This window comes from Taudactylus pleione, unplaced genomic scaffold, assembly GCF_031769625.1.
Source record: "Taudactylus pleione unplaced genomic scaffold, aTauple2 ptg000121l, whole genome shotgun sequence".
Classification (NCBI taxonomy): domain Eukaryota; kingdom Metazoa; phylum Chordata; class Amphibia; order Anura; family Myobatrachidae; genus Taudactylus; species Taudactylus pleione.
In genome coordinates, this window is record NW_028284523.1 from 16,615,292 (window position 1) to 16,637,619 (window position 22,328).

At 37.3% G+C, this 22,328-nt stretch overlaps 1 pseudogene; it reads left to right on the forward strand.

Moving 5' to 3' along the window:
- The first annotated feature begins 17,227 nt into the window (after positions 1-17,227).
- Positions 17,228-17,346, forward strand: LOC148524185 (5S ribosomal RNA; annotated as a pseudogene).
- Positions 17,347-22,328: the final 4,982 nt, after the last annotated feature.

Consider the following 22,328-nt stretch of genomic DNA (forward strand, 5'->3'; position numbering starts at 1 on the left):
TATGATCGCATTTTGTAATGCGATCATGGGCGGTACTGCATGCCCTGATCGAATTGCAAAATGTGATCCTTAATAAATGGCCCCTAAGACTGTTATTGAGGATTTCTGCTCTAGTATGCATCTCACATAGTTAAATCCCTTTGTTCAGTCTGCCTTAAATGTCCACTGGTCAGTAGAAGAGGTCAATGATGCTATAGCCTCCCTGAAAAAAAGCACCAGAATTGTATGACTTTTTCTATAAATTATTTTGGGAGACACAGACTTTGCTTCTCCTGAGAGTATTTAAAGTTTACACAATGGTTAGTTTCTATCCCCTGGAAATGTTGGCGGTCAGGATTGTTGCTATTCCTAAACTGGGCAAGGATCCATGCCTGGGTCAAAATTATTGCCCCATAGCTTTGTTAAGTACATATCTTAGACTATATGCAAAGATGAAGGCTAAACATTGTAAACACTTGCTTCACCAGTTTACTCACCTGGATCAAGTTGAATTTGTTGTGTGTCAGCAAGCTCCTGATTACACCAACCGTGTTCTTACTGTAAATGAATCACATGATAGTTCTGGTGACCTGATTCTTGTGCTCTCTCTAGATTCAGAAAAAGCATTTGACTGGCTCTATTGGGATTAATTAATTTTGGAATTAAGGGTCAATTTTTAGATGCAGTACAGGCACTTTATTCTCCTCCATCAGCTAGGGACTCTGCTAATGGTTTTCTCTATTTTTCCTCCCTTGTCAGTAATGGAACTAGACAGAGGTGCTCTCTTCCTTTCCTAGGTTCAATTGGAATCCATTTTTGCTTGGTCCATTCCCTGAAATTACATATTAAGGGTTGCCCTGTCCCTATGCACACCCTGTTGGACTGTATCTAAGAATACACTAACTATTCTGAATGCGTGTGACCTTTTCCTGTTCCAGTGGATCAACTCCCACTTTCCTCTATAGCCTGTTTAATCTCTAATTTGAATGTGACCTCCTGGCATCAAATGGTTACTGCTGAAGTTTTATTGTCCTTTACTCAACTACAGGATATGTACTGTAAATCAGCCATTATGGGAATTATATAAACAACTTCAGATTTGGCATTCAAAATATTCTGTCTCACATGGCTGCTTCATTATGTGGTATATTAGTTGACAGTTATCGCATCCACATGCTTCAGGTCAGCAGGAGAATGTCAACATAGTTTGATATGTAGGCTTACAGCATGCTTAGGATATCAAAAGTGACCAAGTCAACATTTATCATGTTTACACAGATGATGTTGACATGTTGGAATGTCAGTATAAAATATCTGGTGGTCCAGAGGTCAAGTATCTGGTCATGACAACTACAGGGGCTCTAGCATTGCTTCCAGGTCCTGGTGGTCATGTGATTTTTATGCATATTTTTGATTGAGTGGCTGTTTCAATTTCTACTTAACACTAATTTATGCCCTTAATCTTTATTTTCCCTCCACAGCCTGGCTCAAGCCTTCCCCTAGTATCTAATACTAAACCTCATGGTGGCACCTAAACCACACTTTGGCATTCTAAGAATGTCAATATTTCACATGCTGACATATAAAATGTTAACATTGTGAACATGTTGACATTTTGAGGATGTTGACATGGTGCCTGTCGACATGTTGAACCATGGAGGTGCAATTCTAAAAAAAATGCACCCACATTTAAAAAACATGGAGAGGCCCACCACAGCCATCGTAACCTGGAATTCAGCTGCATACAAAGACAGAGGCCATATGCAGGTCCACTAATGTTAGCAGTCCTGAGTAGCCTCCTGGTCAAGCAGCAGGGCCGGCTGGGCAGACATGATGGGGGTATGATTTCTGAGAACAAGATTGCAGACACCTGCTGGTACCTGCCATTAAAACAGCTCCCTCAATGCCCCAATTTATCCAACCACTCCCCTCTTTCAACCCCCTAATGCTGTCTTCCTGTCAATCTCTCTGCAATCCCACGATTGCAGAGGGACCTTTGCGCTTGCTCATTGCTACACATGCATATGCACAGTCTCTGAATAAACTGTCACCTGTGTAATTATCAGAACTGTGTTCATCTCTGAATGATACTCAGTATGTAGACTTAAACCCATTCAAACTGGTTTAGGTTGAAATGGACAAAAGGGTGAAAGCAAAGGAACCTCCAAGTGTAACACATTTGTAAGAACTTCTACAGTGTTGAGTAGAATTTCAAAAATATATTTGATTTCCATTCCATCAAAAAAGTAACAAATTTGATAACAATTTGTTACGCAAAAGGTTTCTATGATTTATTTGTTTTATCTCCAATTGATTATATGCTCTATGCTTTAATTCCAGAGTACATTGAGACATACAGTAAGACTGCATACATTTCAATTAAAACCAGATAAATGGGAGTGTTCTAAAACTTTTGACTGTTAGTTTATTTTTTTTTTCAATTATTTTACATATAAAATGCATGGGTGCAAACATTATTCAGTACGGTGTGACTGAGTGCAAATAAAATTAGGTACAACTCTCCATCTCATTTGCAAAAAAACTCAAATTTGCCAAAATATGCCCTCAAAAACATTTAGCCAGCATCAGTGCATTCAGTCAGTCACAAATGGTTCACTAATGCTGTTGACTAGCAATATCATTATGTATTTTCACCTGCTCCAAGCAAAAATACAGTTTGGTTAGGCTTATATTCATCTCTATGTCAGTCTGCATTGTTCACAATTACACATGCATCCAAAAAGTATTCACAATGCTTCACTTTTTCCACATTTTATGTTACAGCCTTATTCCAAAATGGAATAAATTAATTTTTGTCCTCAAATTCTACACACAATACCCCATAATGAAAACGTATAAAAAAATGTTTGTGAATTTTGCAAATTTAATTAAAAAAAACCAAATAAATCACATGTACATGAGTATTCACAGCCTTTGCCATGAAGCACAAAATTGAGCACAGGTGCATCCTATTTCCACTGATCATCCTTTAGATGTTCCTACAGCTTAACTGGAGTCCACCTGTGGCAAATTTGATTGGACATGATTTTGAAAGGCATACACCTGTCTTTATAAGGTCCAACACTTGACAGTGCATGTCAGAGCACAAACCAAGCATGAAGTCCAAGGAACTGTCTGTAGACCTCCAAGACAGGATTGTCTGGAGGCACAAATCTGGGGAAGGGTACAGAAAAATATCTCCTGCTTTGAAGGTCCCAATGAGCACAGTGGCCTCCATCATCCATAATGGAAGAAGTTTGGAACCACCAGGACTCTTCCTAGAGTTGGCTGGCCATCTAAACTGAGCAATCGGGGGAGAATGGCCCTAGTCAGGAAGGGGACCAAGAACCCGATGATCACCCTGTCAGAGCTACAGCATTCCTCTGTGGAGAGAGGAGAACCTTCCAGAAGGACAACCATCTCTGCAGCAATCTACCAATCAGGCCTGTATGGTAGAGTGGCCAGACGGAATCCACTCCATAGTAAAAAGCACATGGCAGCCCACCTGGAGCTTGCCAAAATGCACCTGAAGGACTCTCCGACCATGAGAGACAAAGATTGAACTCTTTGGCATGAATGCCAGGCATTCTGTTTGGTGGAAACCAGGCACTACTCATCACCAGGCCAATAACATCCCTACAGTGAAGCATGGTGGTGGCAGCATCATGCTGTGGGGATATTTTTCAGTGGCAGGAACTGGGAGACTAGTCAGGATAGAGGGAAAGATGAATGCAGCAATGTACAGAGACATCTTGGATAAAAACCTGCTCCAGAGCACTCTTGACCTCAGAATGGGGCAACAATTCATCTTTCAGCAGAACACCGACCCTAAGCACACAGCCAAGATATCAAAGGAGTGGCTTCAGGACAACTCTGTGAATGTCCTTGAATGGCCCAGCCAGAGCCCAGACTTGCATCCAATTAAACATCTCTGGAGAGATCTAAAAATGGCTGTGCACCAACGCTTCCCATCCAACCTGATGGAGCTTGAGAGGTGCTGCAAAGAGGAATGGGCAAAGCTGCCCAAAGATAGGTGTGCCAAGCTTGTGGAATCATAATAAAAAAAATTGAGGCTGTAATTGCTGCCAAAGGTGCATCAACAATGTATTGAGCAAAGGCTGTGAATACTTATGTACATGTGATTTCTTCTTTTTTTAATTAAACTTGCAAAAATTGTAAAAAAACTTTTTACACATTGTCATTATGGGGTATTGTTTGTAGAATTTTGAGGACAAAAATGAATGTATTCCATTTTGGAATAGGGCTGTAATATAACAAAATGTGGAAAAGGTGAAGCGTTGTGAATACTTTTCGGATGCACTGTATGTGAACACATCCACAATGTACTTGACCTACATTAGTACAGCCCCCCAGCCACCATCTTTTCTTTCTAGATATAAATGGGCATAAGATTATTTAAAAAAATGAGTGCTTACATGTTCTACATGTTTTATGGTCATGTGCAGAGTAATTTTACATCATTTAAAGTACACTACACAAATTGGAGTACTGTATGTCTCAATATGCACCAGCCCCTAAATATGTGAATGTGCTGCCCTTTATAAAAGATCCAAAATGTGTGCCACTAGAAAAAAATCAAATAGAAGCAAAGGGAAGAATCCACATACTGATAGAAAAAAAATTCCCAGTACATATAAGTCATAATTCTCTCACTAACAACATTCAACAATTAGATTTTAACAGCAAGAGGAATGCAGGGCATATAGAACTTTCCAGAATCTTAAAATAATAAAGTCGGTTTTCATTACTGTAATACTTTCAGATATAATGTGTGACACCTTACCATTTTCACTTTGACATGACAGCATCTTAGAGAACATGGGATGCCAGAACATAAGTTTATACCAATGAACCTTTCAAAATAAAATGATCTACAATATGTATCTTAACACAATTAAATTCATTCAACATGCCACTTGTATATAAAATACATAGACTGACAACTTAACTATTTCAGTACAACATATACAGTGTAATATGTGGACTTTTTTCCAAGTATATTTTTAATTATTTTATTATTTTTAGCTTGTTACCATTGTGACGGCCTATGTACCCCCCCAGCGTGATACAAGCCTGTTATTCAGCCCGTCCCAAAATGGTATACTTTTTACAGCCTGTTTCTGCTTTCCAGTGTATTGGACATTAATAGGACCTTATATCAAGGAGTCTGACCATGTTGTGTAACTGTGTGTAATATGTAGAAACTGTATATATAAGTACTTGTGCTTATCAGTGTGTAATATCTCTAAAGCCTGATATTTTACATATAAGATGCATATGGCATATGTATCTGATGTTATAATGTGTGGTGAGGAGGCAGGAGGATACATCCCCCATCCCCCTTGAATGTACAGACAGAGAGGTATCGGTGTGTGCCTGCTGATATCCCCCATAGGAAATTACAAAGCTGATAACCTCCACAGCCCCCACCTCTCCAAGCTCTAGACAGGAAGCTAGAATCAGCAAATGACTATGAGTGGTTAACAGTGACTGGTTTTATTGCCTTGATATGCCAAATCCCCTTGTCAATGTGATGGGGTGGTATTTGTCCAAAGGGGCCTGTGTCAGACAGCTTGGCACCAGAATCCTCTCCTCTGGAGTGAGGTAAGGCATGATCACTAAACTGTACAGAGGATTCAAATCACTAAATTGCAGGGCTCAGGGGTGTCACCTCATGGTGGGTTATAGCAAACTTAGGTATTATGCCGTGAGTTCTGACTTGAGACCTGAGGGGGTGGAGGTCCTAGCCTAAGTGGCAGGACTCAGGCTGGGCAAAGGAGTTGGGATATCCTGCCAGCCTGCCATCCAGCAGAGGACTATCCAGCCAAGCCGCCGGGAACCGCAAGTCAGGGACGGAGAAGCCATTTCCCGAAGAAGCGTGGAGCAACACAGCAGCCTTGCACAAGTGTGGTGTCCCCAGCCCAGGCAGGTAAGCTTGACCCAGTAGCTGTCCACCTTTCTAACACTAAAGGGGCCTCATGCTATAAGGACATGTATTTGGGTTCCCCAAGGTTTAGCTAATGCTACTGGCATTTCTGTATATATTGTATATAGTTGTAGTTGCTGATTTTACATGTAGAAGTAGAGTGTATGTGTAAAATAAAGGTATCATTATACCATTTGCTATTGTGTCATTTCCTGTGCGATCTAAGGGGACTCATAAAAGAACCCGGGGTACTGTGTGAGAGAGAGAGCTATAACCTTTCTGCCTTTCTCAAGGTGATGAATGGTTGAGAGGATGAAAATAACACACAAATAAACTTGGGATCCTCACAACCATATATTTAAATGAAACTAGGATATCAACTTAAATATGCTGTTTTGTGTGAATGTGTATTTGGGGGAACATTGCAAGTGCAGAATAATCAACATTTTTGTGACACAGAAGTAACAAAAAAAACGGTGGCGCTATTCGAGTATTCTCAAATTCCCTATCTATTGAATGTCTCAGCTGCTACAAGAAACCAAGTAGTGTCCTGGTTGGTATAAACTATATAACACAACAAAAAATTTTTTTTGTAAAGCAGCGCTTGGGATATTCAATCAACAGGATAAGATAAACATTTATTTATACATATAAAATATTATGCAGATAAATCCTAAAACATAGATGTATAGGGAAAATTTCCCTATACATCTATGTTTTAGGATTTATCTGCATAATATTTTATATGTATAAATAAATGTATATCTTATCCTGTTGATTGAATATCCCAAGCGCTGCTTTACACCAATTTTTTTTTGTTGTGTTATATATTTTTGTGATACAGGTTGCGTCTCCCATATCCAAAATGCTTGGGACCAGGGGTATTTTGGATATTGGAATATTCTGTATTTTGGAATAATTGCATATCATAATGAAATATCTTGGGAATGGGACCCCAATATACACATACAATGCATTTATGTGTTATATACACCTTATACACAAAGCCTGCAGGTAATTTTATACAATATTTTCAATAATTTTGTGGCTCAAGCAAAGTTTGTGTACATACATGAAATTAATTTCTGTTTAATATACACCTTATACACAGAGCCTGAAGGTAATTTTATACAATATTTTTAATAATTTGTGCCTTAGACAAAGTTTGTGTACATTGAACCATCAAAAATCAAAGGTTTCATTATCTATGTCATGCCAAAATAATTCCGTATTTCAGAGTATTCCGTATTTTGGAACATTTGGATATGGGAGACTCAACCTGTAATATGGTTTTAGATGGAAAATCACTGTCTAATTTTAAATTATAAAATTTAATTTCTTCCTATTATGCAAGCAAAGCATCTAATGGCTTTGGATCAATTGCAACTTTTATTGTGTATATTGGAAGCTGACCTGGAGATAGTCAAAATAATAAGCAGTGTTTACCCCACTATTGTTTCAATTCTATGTACAAGGTGTCTACTGGACATTTTTATTTACTCTAACAGTGAAATATGCATGGAAGTGCTGCAATTTTTTTCAGTTTACATCACACCAGGGATAAACATTTTTTTTATATGATTATCTCCATTATGTGCTAAACGAAACTCACAGGGACAGCAGTAGTGATAACTGTGAGGCTGTGGGATGATCCCTCTCCTTTGAATATGCATCCATAATCATAGAGCAGTTTATGCCACCTGAGGATGGTGTAAAACCATTGCCACCAAATTCCAAAAAGCTAGACCATAGTCCCCATTGATGATGATAGGTGCTCCAGTGCTAATTAGCCTTTTGCTGGAGATATTTGTGAAATCTCAGTCATTAGGCTATTGCTACATAGATGTGATACTGTATATAAAATTATGGAGAAATTGCATTTTATTACAAGTCTACATGTAATAAAATTTTGGAACACAATACATAATATGAAGTCTACAGAATTAATCTGAGAGAAAGAAATTGAGGAGATTTATAATGGCACACCAGAGTATGCATATTCTTATCAATTCTAAATTTTTTAAACTGAAAAATAAAATAACTAGTGGAATTTGTTTGAGATAGATTGAACACTTCCCATTTAAGTTTCCAATATCCACCATATATTTATTGTTTAAAGCATACAATAAAATAATTTAGAATATAGGGATGGTTATACATATTAGGAATCCAAAAAATCAACCACTATGTCTGTGACTATGGATAATACTGTGAGCTTCACTCAATATATCATCACTCAATCAACTATTATTCAGATACAGTTTTAGCTAAAATATCTCAAAACCATGTTCTCATATCCAGGTCACCCTAATTAATGTGCCACCTATGCATGGATCTGGGCAATACAATCCCCTATTTATGCTACATATACTAGACTTTATAGAAATTAAAGGGATAATATTTTTTATTCTCAATGACATAGGTTAAAGAACCAAACAATCCTTCTCTTGTTAAGGACTTCTAGGTTAGTTTAGAGAAAAGCAAACATATTCAATTTTATATTTAATCCATTTGAAGAAAGCATAAAACACACAAAAGGAAAAGTGCAGAAATGGCAAAATAATATTTGCAAAATCTATCAGAAACAAAAGATATCAAAACTTAGAATATAAATTTAGATTTGAGTTAAATACACTATGACTGAGAAATTACATGGAAGTATGGACAGAAAGCACAATAGAATATACTAAATGTTAATAAATAAAATGAATAAATAATTTGATTTTACAAAAGTTTGAACCTTATTTATAACTAGACTATGACTGAACTGAATTTAGGGGAACCGAGTAATAATATGTCAAATCTGTGCATCAAAATTGGACCTTGTCACAAGCCATTATCTCAGCTCTCGTGTTTTTTCGATTACATAATCCAATCCTGAGGTGAAGCAAAATAAAGTATTTTTCTCATAATTCTCTGTGCTCATGGTTTTTTGATCACACACTTTAAAAGGGTACTGTGATGATGCTCATTTGCAATTTTGACGCTTGCACATGTAGGCATAGGTGGAAGGATCACTGCCTGCCAGTATTACAGAGTCAACAATAAGGGGCTGGCTGTTCTGCATCTCTCATTTTTATTATATATAATAGAGAAGATTAAAGAGAGTAGAACAGTATATCCATATTAACCTTTCTTAACAATAAGGACCTTTCTCTACAAGTGGAACCTTGCAATTTTAAGTACCTAGGCGAATAAGTTACCATATTCTATATAATTATCTAATGTATATACCCTGTGGAGAAATATTCTCTCCTTCTGAGTTTCGTAAACTGATTTTTAATTTTAATATCTCCCCAATCAAGATAATTTAAAACAAACACCAAAAATACACAATATTTATTTAGTCTTGTGTACTGTTTGCTGAGTTATATCACAGTTTTCCTAAGAATCTACAAAAGCTTGTGCTACTTTGTTAGTATATTATTTTTGTGAATTGCAAGCTATCAGTCCCCATTTCCCTTTCTCAGTGTTTTTAAAGTAGTGTTTACCTAAATTAATTTTAAAATTATTAGACTTTATTATATTGAGTGATGGATCAGTCTATGGGCAAGGATGATCATCCAAGTACTAGCAGCAATATTTGCACTAGCAGTACTACTAAAAGTAATTCAATGTCTTCTACTAGTGGAAGCAAAGTTAATGTGGGAAGACTAATGTTAAGGCAAGGCCATTCCAAATCACATAAATCTTGCTCAAGGTCAATTAAATCATCAGCTCATGATGAACTGACTGGCAGTGGGAATGTCACTTGATGATTATTTTGACATAGTGATTTGGTCAAATAAATATGGAAAACAGGTGACATTTATACACCACCCATAATGGCAATAAAGGTTCAGGCCAGGGCCATAGTTTGCTAGACATTGTACTACTACTAGTAGAAACAAGCTCAGATCAAAAGTGAGTGGCTAACACAGACATGCATCTCATGCAACTTCCCAAGCATTAGCTTCTCACTCTAAGTGATAGTTTACTAAACATAAGGTTTGCCATTAGTTTTAAACCAATAAGAATCAATGTTGCATTGTAGTCTTAAAAACCATCATTTACTAAATCAGTTTTGACTCTTATTTAAATTCCAGCATTAATACTGAGGCATTTCAATCCCCTATACCATTGCAGATATGACAGCAAACCTGATAATAATCTACTGTGGAGAGAAAGCCCTGCACATGTCACTATGTAATGTGCAGACTTTGTTTGCCTAAAATGTTGAAAAAAAAAATTCACATAAAAAATAAAAATGTGTGGGGTACACCCAAAACTGAACTAAAGCATCTGAGCCTAGACTGGTATTGGAAATTTTTTGGGAAAAACACATGAGGCCCCCCTATTTTCCAAAACCAGCATTAAGCTGAACCAGCCATGGGGGCTCATACTATAGCAGGGGCACACAGTGTGAGGTCTCCTCGAAATAATAGCATTCAGCACCAAATAAGTCATATAAAGAAATATGGGGTCCCCTTTCCAGTACAAAAAGAACCATCTCGGATTTGGGTGCAGAGAGAAAAAGTAAATAAAGAGTTTTAATTTAATAATACATTTTGGTGTGTACAGGTGGCCCAATTCATTCCTATAGGGAGTGACCAGGAAGTGACCTCTTATTTTCAATGGGGCTCCCTGAGAAGCAGTAGTACTATTTTTGTTTTGCCAATTATACCAAAGAGGTTGTGACCCCTTCATAGTATAAGTAATAAGTTGGTGAAAGAGGGATGAGTTGGGGGTATTTATTTAATAAATGTCTTTCCTTTTTAGTCTGTGCATAATTACTTTTTTTTTTTCAAGTGGACAAATGCCCTGTGTGGGAATGCTGACACTTGTGGCTTGACAAGTGCCATCATGCAGAAATAGCCTTGCTGGGACTTATTGGTTCCTGGAAAAAACAATATTAATTAACTCTTTCATTGTCTATAACTGTATTGTACCTCTGCAACAAAATTCCATCAGCAGTGAAGAACCCAGTGAGAGAGTAGAGTAGAGTTTGTGGCTTGCTGTCTCTGGAGAGGGGGTCCCCATTTGTTTGCCAGGTGTCTCTTCTTACTTAGGGACTCTAGCCCTTGGCTGACCAGTTTGGGGCTTGCTGCTGTTATGGCAAGGGGATCCCCATTCTGTGTGTCCCCCTGCTATAGCATTATTGCAAGATAGGAATGTTAACCATCAAGGCACCTACTCACTAGTACGTCATTTGCAGTGTAAACAGGCAAGTGGTTTATCCCATAAAGTAAAATCACATTCAATAAGCAGTCCAGTGTTATGGATGTACCAAATAAACCAGAATCCACATAAATTATTAACTGTAGTAATGGCAGCAGGCAAGGTAGGGGTTAATAGCTGAAGCAAACAGATGCAGGTGTGTGCTAGAGTCTGCTGCTGGAAACTAGTTGGAAGATCAGAAGTCTAGTAATTAACCTGCACAGGTGGACATGCACATAAACAGTAAGGATGCAGACAGAGCCGGCACTAGCTCATTTGGTGCCCTAGGCAAAATTTTGCCTGGTGCCCCCTAACAACATCCCATACCGAGCTGAACAGCCCCTCAGGAAAAAAAACAGATGGCACTCCTCAGTAGGTGCTGTCAACATTTTAAAACCCATCTGTCTTTTCAACAGGACAAATCATGATGAAAAAACTAATGGGTCTTGAAACATCAATAGAACCTATGTGATTTATGACAATATATCACTTTGTTACAACTACTGAGGAGTGCTGCCTGTTTTTTTCCTGAGGGGCTGTTCAGCTCAGTATAGGAATTTGTTTAATATCCTAGGAGGGCACCCTCGAGATTACCAGTTAATTTATCCAGAGTGCCGGGCTGTGTGTGTGTGTGTGTGTGTATATATATATATATATACACACACACACATACACACTATATATAAATATATATATATATATATATATATAATATACACACATATATATATATATATATATATATATATATATACATAAACATCTATATGTACATATATACAGTATATGCACACCACACATTGTGTATATATATATATATATATATATATATACATACATATACACATACATACACACACATACATACACATACAGATTACACCACCCCCTCTCCTCTTATAGTCAGTCACTGCCAGACTCAGCACTGACAAAACCACTTTTTGCTCCCAGCCCTTTCCCCCAGATAGCCAGCTAAATGTAATGATGCTGTGGCTGTGCTTTATAGTTGTCATTAGTTTACTCAGTCTCAGTCTTACCTGCGGGCAGCGGCCTGCCTACTTCATAATGGCTGGCTGGGCCTTAAGATGGAGGCGGAGGCGGAGCCATGAGTTATTACTCACAGCTCTGCTCCACAAAGGCCCATGGGAGGTGTGGCAGTGGCAGGGCATGTGCAGCATGCCCTCCTGTTGCCATCTGGGCTCCACTCCTCCTGTAGACTGTCAGAATTAGCTTCTATGCAGAAGCTCATTCTGACTAAGGGCTGGGCGGATGCAGATCCTGGTCACATGACCGGCCTGGCAACCCACTGTGCTGCCCGATCGTGGCAGCGCACTGGGGGAGAGAGCAGGTAGCTGTGCCGGCTCTGGGGTAGGTGGGACTGTGGGAGCAGTGGCAGTTGGCAGGCAGCAGCAGGGTGGGGACAGACAGGCAGAGCCGGCAACAACAATCTTGGGGCCCGTCACACCAATATTTCTGGGGGCCCCCCTCAACCCCTCCTCCACACAACTCACACACACCTCCCAATACATGTAACTAAACGCATCTACATATATCTACATATCTGTAAATATCTATAATATATACTGTATATATAACATAGGCATGAGCCGGCATGCCTCGATAGATAGATAGTTCAAGGCAGCACTTTTGGGACTTCATGCAAAGAGAAGCATCAAAAGAGCAAAGTAGTCCTACAGGACTGAAATTTGACCTTATATGTACAGCATCTAATATATTTATATATACAATTTGTTCAAAGTGGCACTCTTGGGATGTATAAAGTCCCAAGAGTGCCGCCTAGAACTAACTGTATGTATATATATGTATATAGTTAGATATATCAATAGATATCTAAAGCTAAATATTTATATATATATATATATATATGAAAAAATCAATAGTCTAGGAACTGGCGCTTTCTGATGATATAAAGTCAATTAGTGCCCAAGTGAAAAAAAGTGTCCTTATTAAAAAATTGTCCTTATTTAAAGAATAAAAATACACTTCTCCAAATAATAAGAGATGGCAGCTTTTTCCTCAGGTTGCTGATTTAGGCCAACAGCTAAATGAAATCTAAAGAAATGGGAAAGAGGAAAAGGTGCCTGATAGTGTAGTATATTTAGTAGGAAGATGTTGGACATACAACAAATAAGTTTTATGTGCGTACCAGATTTTTTAGGAGGAGTTAGTAGATATATTCCAATTGCGAATATTCCAGTATTCCAAAAATGTGACCTGTGCAATATAAATATAAAGTAAAAAATTTGAAAAAATAATAATAGTGTATTAAAGAGTGAATAAAAAATGCTCTTAATAAAATTGATGTAAATATATACATTTTTTTAATAGAATATGGGGGACAAAAAGGTTAATAACAACATGGGGTCTATAAAATGGAGGGGGAAGGTACAATAGATAAAAACACAATTACATAAATCGAGGTATATATTAGGTAAAGATAAGTAAAAAAATCATAAAACTTAGCTGAATAAAAAAGTCCAATAAAGTGCTGGTGCAGGCGCTTCAATAGCTGCCTGTTTCTTAGTCCATATGCTGGTGGATGGAGGAGGTCCCAACGCGTTTCGTCTCTCTCAGACTTCTTCAAAGGGAGCAGGAATTATGAGACATAGCTCATCATGGTCCATTTTTATAGAAGTGTGCCTTATGTTTAATTAATTGGAAGATCCAGCGTCACCTGGCCCGTGACCGGAAGTTAAATGTCCGGAGGTTCCGTTTGTAAATACCCTGACATGGAATCTCAGCAAACATGGCCGATTACATAATATGCAGACCTCTTTCAATTCTTCCGCTTGCTGTTGGTACTCCGGAAGCGAGTCCCGCTGTGACACGCACATGGAACGCACTCCCAAAAGTATCACCACACAGCGGTGGAAGTCACGTGTTACTTGAGCTGAATATGCGACCAACAAGCTCCAGAAATAAAGTTTTTTGATACTTCGATTCTATAGTGCCTGTATTCACAATATTTCCCATGGAAGTAGCTTATATTTTAGAACAGAGCATGGCTAACCCATTATACATTCTAGATACTATTGAGCATCTGCAGTGTTTGTATTGTTTTGTCCCATAAAATACAGTTGCTAATATACTGAACCAAACCATCAGATATATTTAATCAGTGTAGTATATAAATAAATGATGTAATAAATAAATAATAATAGAGATGGTAAAAGAAATTATTTGGGGAATAAAAGGACATTTCTCATCAATAAATATTTGCCTAGGGAATGGTAAAAGGCATATTTTACAATCATTCTTATTTTTCGTCTAAATAGATATTTCTTAATAGACACCCTTATAAGTTGTGAGTATTTCATTTGTCTTATTTCAGTAGTTACTTCGAAAGCGTCTCAGTAATCACTATTATACTACGATTTACATTCAATAAACCCAGATCTGAACATAGGAACCTAGATATACGTATATGTAAAGAAGATATATCCAACCTTGGATCATATACAACATAATACATAAAATACTCGACAAATAGGAATAAATAAAAGCATAAATACATAAAAACACCTAAAACTCATTTCAGAGCTTGTTAGGATTCCTTTATTCTCTCTACGGCGATATACATTAGAAAACTTCTTAGTAAGCTTAATATGAGATTGCTCCTAAAAGAGGATCAGGTCTCTGCTTCTATACAACGGATTTTTCCTACAATATCTTCTGCTCCTGGTATTCTTGGGTGGTCTTCCATCCCAGTACTAGCCAGGCCCATCACTGTATAGCTTCCATGATCAGACGAGATTGGGCACTTCCAGTGTGGTATGGCCATAGTTATTTGATACGATGTCCTGTATCTACTGAGAGTTCTGGCTCTTTATAGAAATGGAGCAATCTCGTAGCTTTCGTTTAGCCCATGTGGAGACTATGTATTAAACTCATAGATCCAGTACATCTCCCTTTGAGATAATTTTTCTAGCTAGATCACCTCCCCGGGGACCCAGGGTAACATGTTCAATAGCTCTGAATGTCATATTATCTATTATCTATTGAAGAATTGTGCTTTGTTAGGAAATGTCTGGAAACTGAATGAGTAGTTAGTTTTTTCTTGATATATCTGATGTGTTTCTGTATTCGAAGTTTTAGTGGGCGTTTTGTTTTCCCTACATATTTGAGTCCGCAAGGACATTCTATAAGATAAATCACAGAGGTGGTGTTGCAATTTGCAAATTGTTTTATATGATATTGCTTTGAATAATTGTAATTAAAAAAGGTTTTTCTATTTGGATGAAGGTATCTACAGACAATACAATGGCCATAGTTGTAGGCACCCACACATTTTGTTGTTAAGGTATTTATTATTGTTTTATTTCTGCTAATAAACTAGGTGCTAAAATTTCTTTAAGATTTCTAGATTTTCTGAAAGTTATAATAGGTTGATCTGGTATTACTTCCTCTAGTAGTGGATCCATTTTTAATATGTTCCAATGTTTCTTGATGGTGTTTCTAATTTTTCTTTCCTCACAGTTATATTGTGTAATAAATGCTACTCGATTATTCGGCATACTTTGTTGTTTTTTGGAATTATTTTCGTTCAATATTTCTTCTCTTTTGAGATGTTCACATCTATTGATAGCCTCTGCGATTACTTTTTCGGGATAGTCGCGATCTCTGAATCTGTCTGCATATAGTTTAATTTGTTCATCACAAAGACGATCTGTACTACAATTGCATTTAATTCTGTAAAACTGTGAGAACGGAATATTGTTTTTCCAACTTCTTACATGCCCACTCTTATAATGTAGGTAGCTATTGGTGTCAACAGGTTTAATATAATTCTTAGTTAACACTGTATCTCCAGTGCTAAATAAAACCAAATCTAAAAGTTCTATCTGTTAGCTACTTATATTGGAGGTAAATTTCAAGTTATTAAGATTGATAAACTCTAAAAATTTATTAAAATCATCTTCTGTTCCATCCCAAATTAGTAAAATGTCATCAATGTATCATTTATAAAAATAGATGTTATTTATAAAAGATTTGTTATTATATATAAATAAATCTTCCCACATACCCATGAGTATATTTGCATAGCTAGGTGCAAATATTGTACCCATGGCTGTCCCGCATATTTGTAGATAAAATTTATCTAAAAATTTAAAATAATTGTGTGTAAATATAAATTTAATAATATCACAAATAAAATTAATATGCAGGATAGTTAGTTCTGGGTCTTTTTCTAATATAGCTCGGCATGCTAATATACCTTTTTCATGTTCTATTGAGGTATATAGGGAAGTGACATCAATAGTGGCCCACATAAAGGATTCTTTCCACTTGATGTTTCTCACAAGTTTCAATACACTGGATGTATCTTTTAGATAAGAAGGCAGTTCCTGTACTTTGTCTTTCAGAAAGATATCTACATATTCAGAGCAGTGGGCAGTTAAAGAATCTATGCCTGCTATAATGGGTCTTCCTGGACGATCTAGTAATCGTTTATGTATTTTCGGAAGATGATAAAAATAGGGATGACAGGGTTGTTGTTTAACATATACTGGTATTCGTCTTTAGTAAGTAGTTCTAACTGGAGACCTTTAAGTAAAAGTGTCCTAAGTTCTTCAACATACATTTCTGTTGGATCCTTCGGTTGATTTTTATAGGAATTTGCATCACTGAGTAGCCTAATGGCTTCTTTGATGTAGTCATCTCTGTTTTGTATCACTAAACCTCCTCCTTTATCTGCTGGTTTAAACACCAAATCACCATTTTCTTTAAGAGTTTTAAGGGCATGTTTTTCCGAGTTAGTAAGGTTACTCTGAGTATTACCAGTCTTTTGAGTATCTATGAGATCTTTTTTGACCATTTCGTAAAAAATGTTGATGTGGTTACCTTTAGATTCTAGTGGGTAGAATTTAGAGGTATTCTTCAATGACGATTTCGATGTAGTGGCATAATTACTCATAATAGCATTGCCATTCTTTGCAAAATGTCTCTTAAGCATCAGTTTCCTGACAAATTTATTTAAATCTAGATACATTTGAAATTTATTTGGTTTTTGTGTGGGTGCAAATGACAGGCCTTTACTTAATAAATTGACTTCTGATTCAGTAGATACAGGACATCGTATCAAATAACTATGGCCATACCACACTGGAAGTGTCCAATCTCGTCTGATCTTGGAAGCTATACAGTGATGGGCCTGGCTAGTACTGGGATGGAAGACCACCCAAGAATACCAGGAGCAGTAGATATTGTAGGAAAAATCCATTGTATAGAAGCAGAGACCTGATCCTCTTTTAGGAGCAATCTCATATTAAGCTTACTAAGAAGTTTTCTAATGTTTATCACCGTAGAGAGAATAAAGGAATCCTAGCAAGCTCTGAAATGAGTTTTAGGTGTTTTTATGTATTTATGCTTTTATTTATTCCTATTTGTCGAGAATTTTATGTATTATGTTGTATATGATCCAAGGTTGGATATATCTTCTTTACATATACGTATATCTAGGTTCCTATGTTCAGATCTGGGTTTATTGAATGTAAATCATAGTATAATAGTGATTACTGAGACGCTTTCGAAGTAACTACTGAAATAAGACAAATGAAATACTCACAACTTATAAGGGTGTCTATTAAGAAATATCTATTTAGATGAAATATAAGAATGATTGTTAAATATGCCTTTTACCATTCCCTAGGCAAATATTTATTGATGAGAAATGTCCTTTTATTCCCCAAATAATTTCTTTTACCATCTATATTATTATTTATTTATTACATCATTTATTTATCTACTACACTGATTAAATATATCTGATGGTTTGGTTCAGTATATTAGCAACTGTATTTTATGGGACAAAACAATACAAACACTGCAGATGCTCAATAGTATCTAGAATGTATAATGGGTTAGCCATGCTCTGTACTAAAATATAAGCTACTTCCATGGGACCTCGATTTATGTAATTGTGTTTTTATCTATTGTACCTTCCCCCTCCATTTTATAGACCCCACGTTGTTATTATCCTTTTTGTCACCCATATTCTAATAAAAAAAATTTTTTTATATATATATATACATCAATTTTATTAAGAACATTTTTTATTCACTCTTTAATACACTATTATTAATTTTTTCAAATTTTTTACTATATATTTATATTGCACGGGTCACTTTTTTGGAATACTGGAATATTCATAATTGGAATATATCTACAAACTCCTCCTAAAAAATCTGGTATGCACATAAAACTTATTTGTTGTATGTCCAACATCTTCCTACTAAATATAATACACTATCAGGTGCCTTTTCCTCTTTCCCATTTCTTTATATATATATATATATATATATATATATATATATACATACACACACAAAGCACTACATATATATATATATATATATATGTACATATATACACACACACAAAGCTATTATATATATATATATATATATATATATATACACACACACACACTCGCACAGATTGTGTGTATATATATATATATATATATATATATAAAATCTGTGTGTGTATATATATATATATATATATATATAAATATAAAATCTGTGTGTGTATATATATATATATATATATATATATATACACACAAATGATTCTATATATATATATTTATATATATATACAGATATATAATGTGTGCGTGTGAGTAAGTAAGCCTGGAGCTGCCTATATGTATAATTATGAATAGGTGAGCTATCAACCAACAAAATACACACTGTCTGTCATGGATGTCAATTTCACTCACCTCTATAGACATCCGCTGGGACAGACAGTGGAGATGCAGAGCTGCAGGTAGGCACACAGTCAGCTTCACTCTGTGTGCCGGGCGAGCAAGCGAGCGGGCGGGCGGCGGCGGCGGCAGTCAGTACCTTAGTTCCTGGCCTCCATGCTCCTCGATGGATGGATGTCACAGGTGGAGGCCAGGCAGGGATACAGGGAAGAGGGCCGGCGCAGCATCATGACGCAATATGCACCAGCACTTGCCGGACCCCAGGCAGGTGAGTGAGTGATGTGACTGGCTGGTGCAACGTGGATACCCTTTGGGGGGGGAGCCAGAGGGGTGGCCAATGGGACAGTTATTATTTACTATTAGCCATAGACCAAGAGGTTAATAGTAAACCTGGGAGCCCGGCACAGGTGTATCCCCTGTCGCTGGGCCTGGAGCTCAGCGCTGGAATGCCCCTAGCATTCTGAGTCACCCCTAGGCATATGCTTATAATGCCTATGCCTAGGGCCGGCTCTGGATGCAGATCTGGATTGTAGCAGGCCAAATTTTCAAGATGCAGGCTGGAACAATGCCAAAGCAGCAATGCTGTATTTGAACTTGGTTGTGACAGGCCAGCTACTCAGGATGCTGGTAGGAATAATGTTGTACCTGCAATGTTGTATATGAACTTGGTTGTGGCAGGTCAGCTACTCAGAATGCAGGTGGGAATTTGTAACAAAACTAGTACTTGATATTGTTGAGCTGATAGCCGGATACAGGTTGAAGTTTGTAGCTGAACTTATACTTGATATAGTTGAACTTGGCGGGATGAATCCACAGGTACATGTAGGGACTAGACACAAATCGGAGGTGACACAAAAGGTAAGCTGGAGGGTCTTGGCAAGGCACAGATACATAGCTGGAATGAACATGGGAACAGGGCAGAATCAAGCAGGACACAGGAGTAGTACTCGCAGGGACAGTACACTGAGGACTGAATCTGGGAACAAAAGTAAACAATGGCAGGATACTGGATACAGGAACAAGGGTTTAGGAGCAAGGAACTGCACAGCGTGCAGTGACCACATAAACAGCCACTAGGTGCAGAAACTTAGTAATATCACCGGCAGGCAGGAACTGACTTAAAATCCCTAATGAAGGTAGAGATCTCCTGTGTTTGGTCCATCAAGCTGTGGTTAGATAATGACACTACCAACAGGTGAGTAGCTGCACATAGTAGCCAGAGTCCAGCTAGCTAGGATTGTGACTGAGAGCCAATCAGGCAGAGAGCAGCAGCAGCAGATGTAACATCCAGTAACAGCTACCAGCAGCAGAATCTTCACTGATAACACCCTCATCATTGGCCTCCTCAGGGACAGTATTACATAGTCCTAAATCATTGGATAAAATGCAAACAACTACTTTAAAGCAATCCATAATTCACAAAAAATATCTCTGCATGCTATGTATGGCAGCTGCTGTTGGCTATAAATTACCATCTAAGAAGATGGAAGCAAAGTAAGCCTAGTTTCCATCAATTGTTTGTCAAACAATTGTTTGAAAGGTGAAGCAAGTACAGTATGACAGCCATCACCCTGTTGCACATCCAATCCATCCCAGCCATGACATCCATGTTGGCACTTGATCTGCTTCCAGAATCTACAATAAATGCAACAGGTTGCCACTGATTAGTAGAGGTGATGTGCCCATACTACCAAATTCCATCTCGATTCCATTTCTCTGGCAAAGCAACCCCACAGCTAAGAAAATAAAAAACAAAGTAATTACAAGTACATCTCTTGAAAAGAACATTGTACCCATTATCCACCTAACTATAGATATTTGAACAGCAGCACTTGTCAAACAAAAAATTCATCATCCTCATTCTGACAGCACAGCAGTGCTAGAACATAATGCTAACTCAATCAGTGACAAGTTACTTTATCGCTGATTTTACAAATACATACACCAGTGCAAACTTGTTGAAAAAACTCCATACTGTTATATGCAAATGGCTCCCCTGCTAAAACTGCACTCTGGATTTCTCAAATTTGATAATGAAGACAACATTGTGCATGCAAAATTGAATGGGCAATTTTAAACACATGCCATGCTTTGCTCACACTATAAACTGGTTCATATTTCCCTCAAAATAGAATGGTCTATGCAGGATATCCTCTCCATGGCCGATACAACTTTTGTGGTATTTTCAGCATTCTGAAACAGCCTGTAGAAATCTGCATCATCTGCACAAACAATATGACCTGTCATGTCATCATCTAGAGCAAAAAGTATTAATGAGATAAAATGTTACACTTTATTTGCTTGAGTGACTGGGACAAGAGCAAGAGCTACAGATCTAACCATGATATAGAGAGAAAAAAAGAAAGAGGCATGTTACCTTACTGCAGCACACTGGAGATTCCTTTCTGTAGTATGCAAGCTATAAAATTAATTTGATCATGGCAACTAAATTAGTGTAATAAATTAGTGGAGGCTGCAAATGGTTCATGTTATGAATTGGCCATATGGGTCTCATTGCTATTAAGTGATCAGGCTGGTTATCAGTGGAAAAATGATAATTGTTGTTATTATTTGTTGCCATCTCCTGTAGGGTGTTTAACAACAGTCTGAGACTACATATTAGCTCTGGCATGGTGACTTCAAGAGCTCCAGTGCATAACTCTTTGGAGGGAAGCCAAATAGGTGGTAGCCCTTGTTCCACTATCTGGAACTCTTCTCTTTCTCAATCTTCTAGTATAGGTGAAAAAAATAGTCGGGGACAACCAGGTCCTCTTTCTGTATCCTCATCACCTTTTTTTGGACAGGAAGTCCAGGATGGATAGCTTGGTAGAAGAAGGCCTAGCAACCATTGGTTGGCATGCTGGCAGTGGAATAACAAAGGTCTCTACTTTGTCTATCCCAACAATTCCATATTACAGTTTCCGTTTCAGGTAGAAATAAAGCCAGCCACAGAAAACAGAATCAGTAGAGGTCTGAGGACAGAAGCAGGGCAGGCACGTATCCTTAGTGCATTAAGGCCAGATAAAATCCATGATTTGTCAGAAAGACTTTGGACAGATGAATGCTTTACAGGTGATGATCTTCGGTAATTCCTGAATAGGTAGGTGTTATAGCCAGACACTTTGAAGACTGTAACTTTGAACTTTTTTGTACAAAACAGTTTGGAATGAATCCTTTCCAAACTGCGAAACATGATAGAATTATCACTTGAATTTCAACACCTAGAGCATCTTTTTTTAATATTCTCTTGGTCATTTTCAAAACATGATAGAATTATCACTTGAATTTCAACACCTAGAGCATCTTTTTTAATATTCTCTTGGTCATTTTCTTGTGTACTATAGACTGGACCACCATATTAATCTTTCTTGTTGTCAAGAAAATTTAGAAGTTGTCCAGAACAACCAGCTTCTACCTTTTATTTATAAAGAATGCATTTGCTAAATGCTACCACAAAGCTTTTATTAGATTGCACTA